This window comes from Chaetodon auriga, chromosome 10 (genome assembly GCF_051107435.1).
Source record: "Chaetodon auriga isolate fChaAug3 chromosome 10, fChaAug3.hap1, whole genome shotgun sequence".
In the NCBI taxonomy this organism is placed as follows: Eukaryota; Metazoa; Chordata; class Actinopteri; order Chaetodontiformes; family Chaetodontidae; genus Chaetodon; species Chaetodon auriga.
The window spans coordinates 16,437,012-16,452,436 of NC_135083.1; positions in this window are offsets into that span (position 1 = coordinate 16,437,012).

The window sequence follows — 15,425 nt, forward strand, 5'->3', positions numbered from 1 at the left end:
TTACGCTGAATGTTTCTCAAGGACCACTACATGTGTTTACTTGAACATTACTCTGATTTCTAACCAGCTATGGTAACCATGATCTTAGGATGAACGCACACTGAAAGCTGTGTATTTGTATCTTTATTTAACTTCAGTAATTGAATTGTGTCAGTTCTTGTCATGGAGCTGTTTGATCTCTCTGAGAATTAAGCACAGTCTCACGTTTCTGGAGTCCAGTTGCTGTGAGCAGCGGCTGAATGCCTTCAGTACAAACTTTTCACAGTTTGAAAGTATGGCTGCCTTTTTACACCTCACCAGTCCTGATTCATGCATCATTAAAGCACTTTCAAAATATTCAAGTAATTACCGTACAACACGGCTTGAAGCTGCATGTGTCCACAGACTGTTAGCCTCTAGTATTTGTACTGTAATGCCTTTTTTTAATACTGAGACTTCTTAGTCAAGTGGCTCACGTAGCACGACACAAAAGAAGGAAATTGCATAATATTTTAGTCTAGCAGAGTCTAGCTGGTGAAAAGGTGGGTGTTACACATATTCCAAAGCAATGTGTTTTTAATTTCTTCCTATGATGAGCTTGTGATGAAGCTAAGACAAGTTTGTTTACTGTATTATCAGATTACGAGTTTCTGGCCGCCAACCATGTGATATCTGAGGAACCTTCAGGGAATTTGTTCAAATTTGGCACAAACGTTCACCTGGACTCAGTGACAAACTGATTAGATTTTGGTGGTTAGAGGTCACTGTGACCACACACAAAACTTTTTTTGGCCAAAGCTCAAGAATTCATATGTTAAATATGACAAAATTCCACATAAATGTCTCATATGATTAAAAAAAAATGATGGAATGACATCCAAAAGGTCAAAGGTCAGCTCCACTGTGATATCATAATGTTCTGTACAAGACTTTTCTGGACATTACTCAACACCATAACTCAGGAACAGAAGGGCTGAGTGTGGCCATATTTCACATTTCATCAGATACTGAATTGTTGACAAAAATCTTGGGTGTCCACCATTAAACTGTGCTCATTGTTTAGATCCTCTGTAGCTTCTTTGCAGCAGCATCCATTTGAAGCATTTGAAGCATTGTAGTTCACCACAAAATCATTGGTACTGCTGATACTGAGCTTCAGGTGATTGTTGTTGCACCATGAGATGATCATACACGTCAATATAGTGATAACTTCCATTCCAAGTCCAAGTCTTCACTACATATGTTATATGAGTCTGGACAGACACGTCAATGCGGATTCAGGATTAAGAGGATCTTTAAAAAATTAAAATTCATACTATGAATGAAGCTGTTGGACGTGTTGACAGTAGATGACTTGCTTCGTCCTCACTCACCGATTTCATACACAGAGATTCTCTTAAATTCTGACAAACCAGTTTTTGTTCCTGATGTACAGTGTGACACACCCGCAGAAGTGCAGTACATGTTGTACTTGTACTATCAAGCATTTAGCGCAATCTGATCTGTTCATGCAAACTGTAATGACAAAGGGCAGCTATGGTAAGGTACATGCAAATGATGCAATAAGGTTATCATTGCTCTCACTCAGTAAATTCAAAAAGTACATAATATTTCCCCCATATATACAAAGTATGATTAGTGTGTCAGTCATGTAATATATGAATCTAAGTTATGATGTATCTTAAAAATATATAGACTCAACACTACATTTGGTTTTATTGTATATTTGTTTATTTTTCAGTCCATTATTTAATTTTTTTTAGTTTTATTGCACCACTGAACAGTGTTGAGCTGTAGGAAAAGTACCTTGAACAGTGTCTCTCAGTGAGTTGCTTATTACCAAACACCCAGTACCTGTCTGGTGTACCTGTGGCAGTCTTGCAATAATGAGCTGCAAAGCCTGCGGGGCATTTGGAGCTAAATGCGTCTCAGGGCTAAGAGATAAATGTTAAAGACTGTTCATTTACTGAGTATCAACAGTCATTTATTGAGATCAGTGGATCTGTCTCACTGCTCCCCTGTACATGTAGTTAAGATGTGAGAATATAAAAATATGCCTTGCTTCTGGTGTATGAAGTTCAAATACTATTACTAATACTTATGGGATGGTGGCAATAGCGCACATGGAGACACCTCAGGAAGTTTAAAAGAACAATAACAAAAAAACACACTTTTAAATCTCGCAGTCACCTGAGGGAAACTTGAGGGCAGTGTTCTGGCCCAGCTTGCTGACCTCTGACCCCTGTGCCAGGTCACACTGACCCTGCTTGTTTCAGCAGGGCATGGGAACCAGCAGTGTGTCCTGAGTGTGTCAACAATCTGGTCCAAGAGCACAAACAGCAGTAAAGATAATGATTCTGGGATCATTCATTTACTCAAGGACAAAAGAGCGAGTTGTAATTTTCCGTCTATGGTGAATGTTGTTTGAACTGTCGTGACGCAGAACGAAACATAAGCCAGTCTCTTCTTCTTCTTTCCAATTTCCCGATTGGAATAGTTGTAGTGATCCTATAATGTCCTCAATGCAGCTTTGCAGACAAGGAGGTCATGACCCAGTTTCCCCAGAGGTCAGCTCCCATACTCTGTTGCAGGACTTTAAGCCTCTGACATGTGAACCACTAAAAGATTATGTCCATGTGTGGTTTTTCTTGATTTATTCCATACATGGAAAATGCTGACTCCCCAGCAGAACTCAGATGCAGTACAGTACGCATGTAAATCTGAGCCTGCAGTGAAGAAAAATGCCGGGATATTATTTGACTGACATCATGTCCTCATTGTGTCATCCACCTTGCAAATCACCCTGAAGCATAATTAAGGAAAATCACCACAGGGCTTACATGCATTGACTCTTGATTTGGTAAAAAGAGACGTGAATACCTTTCCCCTCTGCATGAAGAGCTGCAGGAAGACAGAGAAGCTCAGTGAAAAAGAGAGCAGACTTGTCAGTCTGACCACGTTTCATTTAGCACTTCATTTCGAGGAAATTCTAGAGACTCTTCTAATTGCCTATAGCATTTCAGCTCTCATTTGGGGAAGAATGTATTGGAGTCTGCAGGAGCTTAGCTCAGTGTTTTCATATCATTAAAAAGGCCAACATTTGCACATGGTGATAATGTCAAGTGACTTAAAGTTTTGTACTTCTGAACGCTGTCTAAAAAACAGAGAGAGTGTGTTGTTTTGGTCGCCAGCGCTTGGTATGCGTGATCAAACCAGGTCGGTCACATTGCCTTTTTTTTTTCTTTTTTTTTTTTTTTACATTTTGGACACAATTTATCTCATGCATATGACTGAGTGCATGTTTTGTGCACATGTCGGAAAACAGGACCTATTCTTACTTCTACTCAACGAGACACATGGCATCATTTGCCAGAGAAAATTGTTTGTCATTCAAGCGGAGGAATTGTGAGTCATTCCTATATAAAGAAATTCAAGCATCCAATCATGGTCCCTTTCAGATGAGCAATTAGGATTCTTTTGGAGTAGCTCAAATTATAGATGTTTTTACCGAGTGGGGGAAAAAGAGAGGAGAAAAGAAAAAAAAAATTAGGCTAATTTGAATTCAGGCATCTTTTTAATGTGACCTAACAGCAATAACAACCATTGAATTACATTTTATTTTCCACTGACTGAACATTTTGGAATTTATTTGGTCAGAAGTCAACGTTTTATTTTAATATAATCCTTTTCAGTAGCTGTTAACCTTCACAGCCTTGCAGTAAACTCATGCTAAAATCCTGTATTTATGCAGATCTGTAGTCTTAGATACGAGCATCATTTTGTGTAAAAGCCCTCTCCATTCTCACTCTCTGTTGTTGTCAACACACGCAGATCCTATGTAGCATCTATCATGCATGGTGGTGAAACAATGCTTTTGCTTCTCATGTTCCGTCCACTGATTAAATGAAGCATACTTGATCTTTATCTGGGTTGAAGGATGATGCCTGCACTGGCCTCTATCCCGGTCCTGAAATAAGAGGACAAGTGCGATAAATTTATTAGAGACATTGAAATGGGCTGCATGGCCTCAAACCTGCGGATGAACTCTGAAGACCGAGCTGGATGTTCAAAGTATATTTCACCTCACACATGGATTATTAATATAAAGAAGCACTTCACTCAAATATTATAATTATCTAACATCCTGGGTGTTGATATCTCCCAAAAATGATCAAGTGATATTTTGCCAAACCCCGCCCCTTAACTGCAACTGTCCAATCATAGCTTAGCAACGGTAACCACAGTGGAGCTCTGTGCTGCCCTTTATTTGATTTGAAGCAGTCTGTGCTTCAGCGAAGCCCAGCCAAACTCGTTATCCAACATAGTATTATGTTCACCAAACACACTGGTTAGTCCTCATTGCTAAAGTCTTTGCTCCTAACTTTAAAAATGGCACTCAAACAAGGTCACATGAAAATAAAATACCTAAAAATATCAGGTCACTCTTATGATACTTGCTTTACTGCAATGCAAGAACATGCTGTTTCTTTGTTTCCATGTTTTCTGTGTGGATAATTAGCTGGTGAGAATGTTGGCTTTGCCCAGAACGTCAGCTTTAGCCGTTAACACAACATCATGTATGAAGCAACAAAGAGCATATTTCAGACACGTTTTTGAGGGTTTTCATTTTAAAACCGGTCAGCTGGAAATATTTAATAGTCAGCCAAAGACAGCGTTTAAACCAACTCCTGGAGCTAATGATAGCTTTATAAGCTTGCAGGCTAAAGATAATAAAATCTGACAATGACAGTTTTCATTTCAGCTAAAAATCTGAGCTGAAAATCAAAAAACCTTCAATCTTTAGAAAAACACCACAGCTGTTAAATCTGCCACGGCATCACTGTAAACTGCATTTGTGTCATATCAAAACAGAAAGCTTGACAGACACAGCAACGGTAGCTACGAAATGTATAGTTCTTACTTCACCTAAATATTATCAATTATCAAACATGTTGGAAGCTGAAGGAACATTTAGAGATATTTCACTTACAAAATATCTTATTTTCTGGATGACAAAGAAATATTTCACCCAAATATTATCAATTAGCAAAGGATAGGCTCTTTCACTGGAAAATTATGTTATTTACTGAACAATGAAGGAAAATCTATTCTAGGGATATTAAAGGGATATTTCAACAACAACAAAAAATAAATAAATAATCATAATTACAGAGTGATGGCTAAACGTACGTTTTATCCAAATATATTCTTTCATACATTTTTCACCATTTGAAACCCAAAATACAATATGAAAAAAGTTGTTCTTATATTTCTTTATACTTTATTTAGCTTCTAAATGTGGCAGCCAATTAACTGTAAATATATAAATCTATCTATCTATCTATCTATCTACACAGTTAACTTGATTGCATCTGAGGTACTCAAATGTTGGAACTTCCTTGAATCGATCTCACTACAAAATTATTTGTGTCAGGAGTGCAGGTGAGGACTACCTGATAGAAAGTCTGTAATCTTTGGGTTAGATGTTCCTTTAAGAAAGAACTTTCTTTATCAGTACATAAAACCCACCACTAAAAGGCCGCTGCAAATACAGTATATCAGCATTTTCACTGAAATTTGAGCAAAGGAAACTGAAGTCAACCTTTTGCCCAACAGGCAGTTGAGTACAGAATGGATTTAGTATTCTCACAATTCAAGGCTGCCTTCATAATACCTTCTCACCTTGGCTTTATAAAAGGACAAATCACATTATAATCTCGTTCTACAAGTGGATTCATGTGGTGAGAAATGTCGGTGATTACCAGACACATGGAAAAATGTGTTTCATGGTCAAATTCCTGGGAAAACCTAACTGCTCATTTTCACGCATGCAGTGTATTTGGCAAATTATTGCAGTTTTCCACTAAGTAAGCACCAGTGTCATTGCACAACCTAAACCAAACAATCAAAGGTTTGCTGCACTGTACACTCCTCTCGTGCCACTCACTGATGTACTGTATATTTGATAGAGAGCCAATCTAGACTTTCCCTCAGTGTTCATTTCTTGTTAACCCACCGTCCCTCTTTCCTGGCATTAAACAGATGCTAGATTTGAAAGAGACTGTTATGCAGTTTTGACCTATTGCAGAAAAAGATGCCTGCTGGGTGGCCTGAGTGCCTTATAATGTATAAGCACACTTAGTACTGACAGCTTGGACCTCTACCCGCCTGGAAGGAGTGGCATTGTTGCACAATGGAAAGCAGGATGGAGAAAACAGTTTCTCATCGGATCCCATGAGAGATTGGAGATTAGAGTTTTATCTACGCTACCTTGCAACAGGATGAGGATTTTCTCCCGGAGACAGACGGAGTTGAGCTAAAGTCGATGTACTGTATGGGTCTCCGTGTTGGACATGACTGCCCGCATGAATAAAATATGGCAGTTGAAAATGCTGTTCAACACTCTTTGGGAACAACAATATCCTTTTAAGAGTAATTTCACTTAGGCTGCGTGTCCTCGCCAGCCTCACCCCTTCTTTCTTCCTCTTTTACCGACACAAACAAACACACACAGACTCGCATTTTCAAGGGTGAGAGAATGCTACATTGCCATTACCAGTGAGCACAGAGGCTAGGGGAAGAGAGAAGAAAGAGGGAGGGGGAGGGATGGGATAAAATCCATCAGATTTGATGGCATGGTGATGTAGATAATGTTTTCTCTTTTCAGCTCAGCTCAGAGAAAAGAAGGCAGAGCACAACCACTTTCACTCTCTCACACCCTGTTTTGAATGAAAGGGAGCACAATGTACCGAGTTTGTGTGTCTAACACGTCTCTTTGTGCACAAACACCGTGCCCTTTTACCTATCAGAATGATTGCCCCGCCATTATGTGATTTAATGATAAAACACACATACTCTTAATCCGGCTGCACTACTCTGGCAGAGGAGCTGGGCTTATAGTCGACGGGGGGCGGAAAAAAGAATGTAATTATCCAGTTTCTCATCTGTTTGCACAAATACGACAGAAAAGCCCTCAAAAAATGTGCAATGCTACGGTAATTTGCCGCACAGAAACATTGGAAAACAAATGCGTTCAGGAAATGTAGATGGGTTTTTAAGGTCTGAAAGCCACAGCTGCTTGGCAAGCAGAAGCTGGCTCCTTTTGTCTTTTATCTTCTTCTGTAATGTGCACAGGTGCTGCTTAATTCAATTGGAGAACGTTGCCATGGTTTTACATTAATATATTTCCATGTTACCATTACGACTGTTGTCATGGAGATGATAGGACCTATTTGAACTGAAAGCAGAGATGGTTTTATGGGGGTATCGCTCTCTCTCTCTCTCTCTCGCTCTCTCTCTCTCTCTCTCTCTCTCTCTCTCTCTCTCTCTCTCTCTCGGTTTCTCTCTTTTTCATTCGGTTGCTCCATGTCAAGTCACATGGTATGCAGCCAGATTTAAGGCTTGACTTCACTGTTCATTTTTACCCCCCCCCCCCACCCCCCTTTTTTTCTAACTCAGTACTGCTGCTGGAACAGAAGATGCATTTCGGCTGTACCTGGCAAACAACACATTTAGGGATCAAACACAGTTCTTGTTTGCTCATAATGTTGCTTCCACAGACCGCGTGTGCGATGCACAAATTAAATCCAGTATAGTGCTGAAGAATCATTCAAACATGTGACATTGAAAATAATTTTCACTAATGTTTCCATTGACTTTTCTCATTACCTTTGAACCCATGTTGATTGAATGTCTTCTGAATCCCCAGAGAAAATGATTACAGAGAAAAATGAACAGGCTAATCAGGTACAAAGGTTGGGCTGCAGTGGAAATGGAATTTGCTCAAAATCAAAACAACTGTAAAATGCAGGCTTTTTTTTTTTTTTTTTTTAACATAGCCTACTACGAACGTCTAATCGAGACACGCTTATCCCAATTAAAGTAATTGCACACTTTCATAAAATCAATACTGCTCCCTGGTACCGTAATTGCTTCTTTCAATCAATTTGATGCATTTTCTAGAACAAAAGGCAAAGCAGGGGTATTCAATTTACTCAAGCATACCAAAGTTGATGGAATGCTTGTATTGGCTATTAAGGCATTGGTTGTTTTCTTCTTCTTAAGAATGCCGGTGGAATATCTTCAGAGGCAAGTTCAAAGTCACCTTGTTATCTCTGAATTTTGTCTTCGATACCACTGTAACTCATTATTTCTGCACGCACAAGAGGAGAAACAGATTAGTACCCTGGTAGCTTACTGCGATGAGATGCAAAATGTATCACAATATGCAGTAACTTTGTCGAAATCGACCTTAGTTTCTGCTAATGAATGCACTTCTACACAGACACAGACGTGCGCACACACCTTGGTTGAAGGTCCAAACAAATATAGAGAAAATCTAACAAAAGCGCCCATTAGAAACTGGGCTATTCTGACGGCTTTGGTCCATCAGCAAACCACCATGCAAAGCAGAGTCAAATGTGTCCTACTTTCCTTTGCATGAACTGAGCTCCAAACATTTCTACATTTTTACACATACTGTATCTTAGGCCGCTCTCCCCTCAGTGCTGTTGTGAAATGAAAATAACTTAGAATTAGAAATGGGTTACAGTCTGTCTTTCTTCCTCTCACTCTATCTCAGCCACACACACACACACACACACACACACACACACACACACACATGCATTCTGTACAGACAGACAGACAAACCCATGTTTAAGCCACCACCATTTTCTCCTTTTCTGCATTTCATTGCTTTTTTTTTTATGATATGAAACTCTGGACTCGCAGCGTAGCACCCAGCTTTCTGCTATTCTTATACAAACACAAAGTGACAAGATGGTTACTCTCTCTGCACACTGACAGTTCATTCCGGACTAGGAAAAATGTCAAAAATGTTTAGTCACGGCTGAGTGGACTTAATTACCGTCCTCTAGGCTGCCTCAGAACTCAGTGCCACTAATGGTCCCGAGCTACAGATAAAATTCCATTTACAAGAATGTTGCAGCCACAAGATCTGATTTGGCCAATATGAAATATTTACGTTGATGTAATTAAAGTGACAAAGCTTATCACCCATCCTGGCCCCCCAAAAAGAAGGCATTGCTCTGTTTGGATAAATATGGAAAATATGAATATTGGCCTTTTGGATCAAGATGAGATGTAAATTTAGCATTTGTTTTGAGTGGAGATAATTGGAGTAGTGTTAGGATAAGTGCTGATTTTGAACTTTTAGGATTTGCATACACATACACAGAGAATGGGGTTCCTAACAATGTAACTTACAGCAGGTACAGCAAGCAACCTTTTTAAGAACAAGACTTCTGAACCTGATTTTGCATTGTTATATACAAACTAGATCACTTAGATCTCTTTGATTAGAATCAATTATTTTTACTTTTTGACCCTGCAAGGTCAACCTCTAATTACAATTAACGTGACTGAGAAACCGTTTTTACAGTTCTCTGTGGTGTGCAAACATGATCCTCTGACAAAGGTTCAATCTGTAATCTAAATCAGAACTGAAGGGCTACCTTTGGTCTGGACTCACTGCTGTCACTTACAGTTGACTGACATTGCCTTTTACATAATACACACACTAATAATGAACAACAATCAACCTCATTTCTTAAGGTTTAGTAATGCCAAGCTTCATTATTTTAAATCTACAAATCAAACTATTTGATTATATATGCAAACATACAGTAAGGTCATATATATATATATATATATATATATATATATATATATATATTTTCATATGCACATGTAGGCAGTGTCATGGAATTATAGTAAAATAAGGAATGCAGTGGACACATTTCAGGCACATTTAAGTTCCTTTCTGTTGTATGAAACCTATACTTTACATATGGGTTTCACTTGTGGGAGCAGGGCAAATGTCTACCTCCTGGACTACTCAAGACTGCGGTGTGTGAAAATAGTCCTCCAGGGCCCCTATTCATATGTAATTGTTCAAATAAGCGTTGCAGAGCTGAAATCAGGTTGCCTCTGAAATAGTTGGTTTGCCCAGCTTACAAAAAGACGATGAAGCTAGTTTTTGAGATATCTGTCTGAGATTTTTGCCACCTCCCCAGCACAATGGAGGTGAATGGAATTGTGTTAGTGGCGCTCATGACATTCAAAATAACATGAAAGAATTAAACAACTTTACAGAATCTGTGTCCCCATTTTTGCAAACATCCCTTTGCCCAACTTAAACAGTTTCAAAAGAGACTACTTTTCATGTAGACAGTGGTTCAGATGAAACTGCTCACAGTGAGGTAACACAGACATTGCTGTTGAAAGGACACATTTTTTAAACACCACAAACCAAATTCATTCACTTCCACTGTATTGATGTGGAGACCAAATTCTGAGACAGATATCTAATCAACACCTTCAAACCACATTATGAGCATGGCTACAACCCTGGAAGTAAGTAAGAATTTCTTTTTCATTATTCGGTGAAACAAACCTCCTAATTGGTGGTGAGGGTGTGTTGATAGTGGTTAGTGATATCTGCCCTCCTATCTTGAAAAAAATAAAAATAAAGACAGTCTACAGCCATGCTAGTGAATCCGTGAGACTGTACTTAGGTACTGTGTTGCTTTGAGCTAAATACTAACATCAGGATGCTAACTTTTTCATAATGATGGCAGTGTTAACATGCCGATGTTCAATAGGTTGGTAGATCTATCAGGATCACCATCTGATTTTAGCATGTTTAGAATGTTAGTATTTGCTAAGTAGCACAGAATACAAATAGCAACTGAGGCTGTTGCAGTATTTGGTCATAGACCAAAGTATCGGAGACACTGAAATATGACCTCATGTGACACTAAATGAAAATAAAGGGATCACCGAAGTTATCACAGTTCATCCTCAGGGGAGCATGGATGTCTGTAGCACAGTTCCTATAAGTCCATCAAATAGTTATTGAGACATTTCACTCAAAACCACAAATGTGAACCTCATGGTGGCACCAGAGGAAAAGTCAGGATTACCAAAGTTATTAGATTTCATCCTCTGGGGACCATGAATGTAACAACACAACTGCACCACAATCCATGGATTAGTTGTTGAGATATTTCTGTCTGGAAGTGGAGGACTGACTGACTGCCATCCTTAGACCAGTGCTGCTAGCAGGGCTGAAGTACAGTGCAGTACAGGAGGCTATATACATACCAGCATGACGTGATGTTTCATGGTAAAACACATAGGAAGCTACTGTTTTCACACCCATAGATGAGCTATTGTATGAGGCCATTGTGCTTCTCCCCCACCCTTCACATCCATCATGTGAAAATGAGTTGGTATGCATCACTGCTAACATAATGGTCTTAAGAGGCTGAGAGAGAGGCTCACCTAACATGCAGGATGGCACAATAAAGAAGCACCCACTGACATTAATGAAAATGTATACCATTTAAAACTACTAGAAGCAAAGACTGAGAGGAAGACAGAGCATTATTTATTAATCCTAAATGGCTAAGTGACTGGCTGTTGATGGCAGGGGCTATTTTCATACCGTCTCCATACACTTCATGCTCGTTCCTCGTTGCCAAGTTTTTCCTCAAGGAAGGAAACTACATTATTATGTTCTGCTGCTTATTGGCATTGTCGGCTTTGGATCCAGTATTTTGGATCATTACTGGCTTTTTCTGAAATGGTTTAATGTGTGAAACATTGACTATAGAATGCTGTTACATAAAGAACGGCCAAAAAGAATGAGAGGCTCTGGTTACACATTCACAGATATATTTCACAGATATTTTAGCATCTTGATGTGAGTATCCAGCCCACATGAATCTATAAAGCCAAAGGCAAGTGCGGAGTATTTTTGGCAAGATTAATAACATTAGAGGAGAGCAATTAAAGGTCTCTCCAAGGTCGATGGGTCTTAACTGATATACATAACCAGACTCTTGAGATGAAACACTGAGCAACAAGTTAATTATTACATACACAAAACACCAAAATGGTGATTTTTTTTATGTTTTTTTAATGATGGTTAAAAGGGTGTAAAACAAGTACCTGTGCACTGCTACTGCTGTTGCTTTACAACCTATTCCTCCTCAGCTGTAGTTTTACAGGTCCATATTTACCTCAGTGAGACTAACATGCTAACGCCCTGCTGTGCGCTGTCTTCAGCCTCACCCTCCCTGCTCTCCCTCTCTCCTCATCTCCCTCAGCTTGTAACCTGAATTCAGTAGCGCAGCGGACCAATCGATCACAGGGAGTCCTTTTTTTTCATCCCGGCAATTTTCCTCTGAGGAAAGGGGGAATCATATGAGCTAACAGTGTGGAAAATCAATGCTCCACTGGCATAGAATAACTTGGAGTCTGGCTGGCAGAGAGCACTGGGCTCCATGAGGCCAGTTTGAGTGATAAAGCCACCCCACGTCCCGTCTCTCATCCTGCATGATATGCAGCCACCCCTACCGAGCCACACTCTCACTCTCAACAGTGGGTTAACAGTTTTATTCCCTCAATCCTGTGGATTTATAAGGTGTACGCACCAGCTATGAGACTTTGTGTGCATAATGGCCGTGTGAAGGCCACTGTGTCTGCTGTATGCATGCCTGTGTGCATTTCAGTGTTGTATATGTGCTATATATGTATGCACCACAGGGCTGTATCGTGTACTGAAAACCTCTAACATTTAAACCACTCTGACCTGTCGGTGGCTCAGTCATTACAAACTCATGATGTGCAGGAAAAAAAAACGCTCAGAACCGCAGAGCTTTATTTTAGCTTCTAGAGGAGAAAGTTTCCAAAGACGCAAAATAGGTCACGCTGAATTTTGAGGAAATGTGCAAAAAAGAAAAAAAGAAAAAAAAAAAAGATGCACAAAATATTTAGAATATTTCCATTTGATGGAAAGGTGCAGCCATAAAAAGACATTTGTTTTGGGTTTGGAGTATGTATCACACTGTAGCTTGAATGAAGAGCTGAAATAAGCCAAGACTGCCAGGCAGCCCTGAAAAGGAAAAATACAGGGAGAAACTGGATATTTAAGGAGGTAAAAGGTGCTTTAAAAGATGTTTTTAAATGTTTGAAATGCATTTGTAATCACCTCAGAATCCACCATCAAGAATGAAGAGTGACACTGAAACACTGTCACTCCACAAGTACGCAAGTAGACTTGTGTACAGTATGTACGGGGTTTGGGCACATGCAGCACTGCAGGAAAACAGTGCTTCGGTGTGTGAAATAGGTTTCATAATCAACAAGAAACTGGTTGACACACTGTCATCTTTCATAACAGTACTGTCACAGGTACACCGCAAAGTGTGCTTGTGTGCGTGTGCTTGTGTGCGTGTGTGTGCTTGCGTGCGTGCGTGTGTGTGTGTCCTTTCAGAGGGATGCCATCCCTTCTTCAGCATCACCCACACTGACCCAGACAGTCTCAAACCTGCTGATGTTGCTTTCAGTAAAAGTTTCTTCCTTCAGATCTGCTCAGAGGGAGAGAAGAAGATGAAAAAACTTCAATCCCAAAGATACAGGAATATGCAAAGTAAGCAAATAGATAGATAGATAGATAGATAGATAGATAGATAGATAGATAGATAGATAGTGCAAGTTTTAATTTAGTTTACTTGCACAGTACTGGAAGGCTTATGCATATGATTTTGTATCACAACACAACATAATCAAGCGAGCCGCCGGCCTCTTCATTAAGAACTACGTGTTGTAACAAAGCATGGATCCGCTTGGGAGACACCAGTCACATCTTGTCTTGCCAATTACACTTTGCATGATTCCTCCCCCAAATTAGGATGAGCCAAGATGGAAAATGATTCTTGGCATGTCGTGGGCCCTAATTATCCATTGAACAAATGGAAATATCATTGATGTTGTGTTCTTAATCCAGCCGTAGACGGAGAGCAACAAAGCGCGCTGACAGCTTTTTGGCTTGTGAAATATAATGTGAGAGTGCCCAACGGTTTGTTGTGATGAGCAGCCCGACAGCTTCAACACATACCTTGTCATTAAAAGTTTTTTTTGTGGCACATGCAGATCTCTAACTTCATCATGTCACTCTAACATGGTCTGCTACTGATGAACACCATGACAAAGACATCATGAACACTAAGCCGCGGCGCTGGGGAGTGACAAACACCACAAAAAACAAACAGCATTGTATTGCAGGAAGTTTTCATTGTGTTGTTGTCTTTGAAGAGCAGAACTTGAATGATGAGAACATACTCAGAGTGAGTACAGGAAAACTACAACCTCTCAAACACAGATTGGAAGAAGAAAATATCAGCCGTCCAATTTTCAAGCATCACTTCGATAGTGAGACACAAACAGATCTCAGCAGCGATACCTCCAAACGCTTTGCTTGTTATTCACAAACACACGCCACAATGAGACAAATATTATTTTAAAAGAAACTTTAGATATGTTGTGCATCTGCAAATTTGACTTTATAGGAATAGCAGTGAAATAACATTACCATAAGCTTGGTGCAATGCATGCATAATAGATTGTTGTTTTCACTCTGCATATGGTAGGAGCTGGATTCGCTTCAAAGTGCACCAAATTTGCATGATTCGATGTGAGGGATTCTGGGATTAGAGAACACCACTTCCTCCCCCCACCCTTCTTTCACTCAGCTATAGAAAGGTATCACATTCCCACAGATGGTGGGGAACATTGTGAAAATATTGCCATTACGATACAAAAGAGTAAGCACAGAAAGTGAGAAAATATGTGCACCGAGATGTTTTTCTTTTCTTTTTCTGTAATTTAACAGTTTCATTCTGATACATGCTTTTAATTGGATGCATCTTACTAATAAGCTCTGCCATCAATTTTGTCATTTTCTCCTGTCTCTGAACAACGCTCACAAATTGAGATGTATTAAGACTATGGTCAGAGATTTAAAAAGAATTATTTCTGCCTCCGTGTTTTGACACACAGACACAGATTTTGTGATTGAGAGGAAAAGTGACAGCTCTTACATGTGCCAGGAGAGACCAGCATCAGCAGACGACACACTCCTGTACAGCTGCTTGTTGCCGCCATCTCTCACCCTTGTCTTGTATCACTTAAAACTGACAGAAAACAGAGAAAGAGAGGAGAAAGCCTGTTTGACTGTAGACAAGCCCCAGAGGCTGCTACTGAACACTGTCTGGCAAACAAGAACAAACTGATACACAAAGTATTAACAGCGCTCAGAGCTGCGGTATTTATGAAAAAACAAATGGCACAAGAGGGCTGAACTGTTTCTCTGCAATGCGCGTGAATCATTTTCTCTTTTTTTAAATGCCTGTTGTCACCTTGTGATTTTGCTGCTGTGCATTCCTAGATAAAGTGAACTGAAGGCATATGTCACAAGAAATGGGGGTTTTCACTGCAGTGTGTACTTTTATGCAAATTTCATGCCCATCAATGATGAGCTGTCCCTCTTCTCACTGGATAACCTGATTATAATTTAGATCAGGATGTCCATCTGCTAGGTGAACACCCACGCGCGGCGTTGTGCATATAGGATGAAT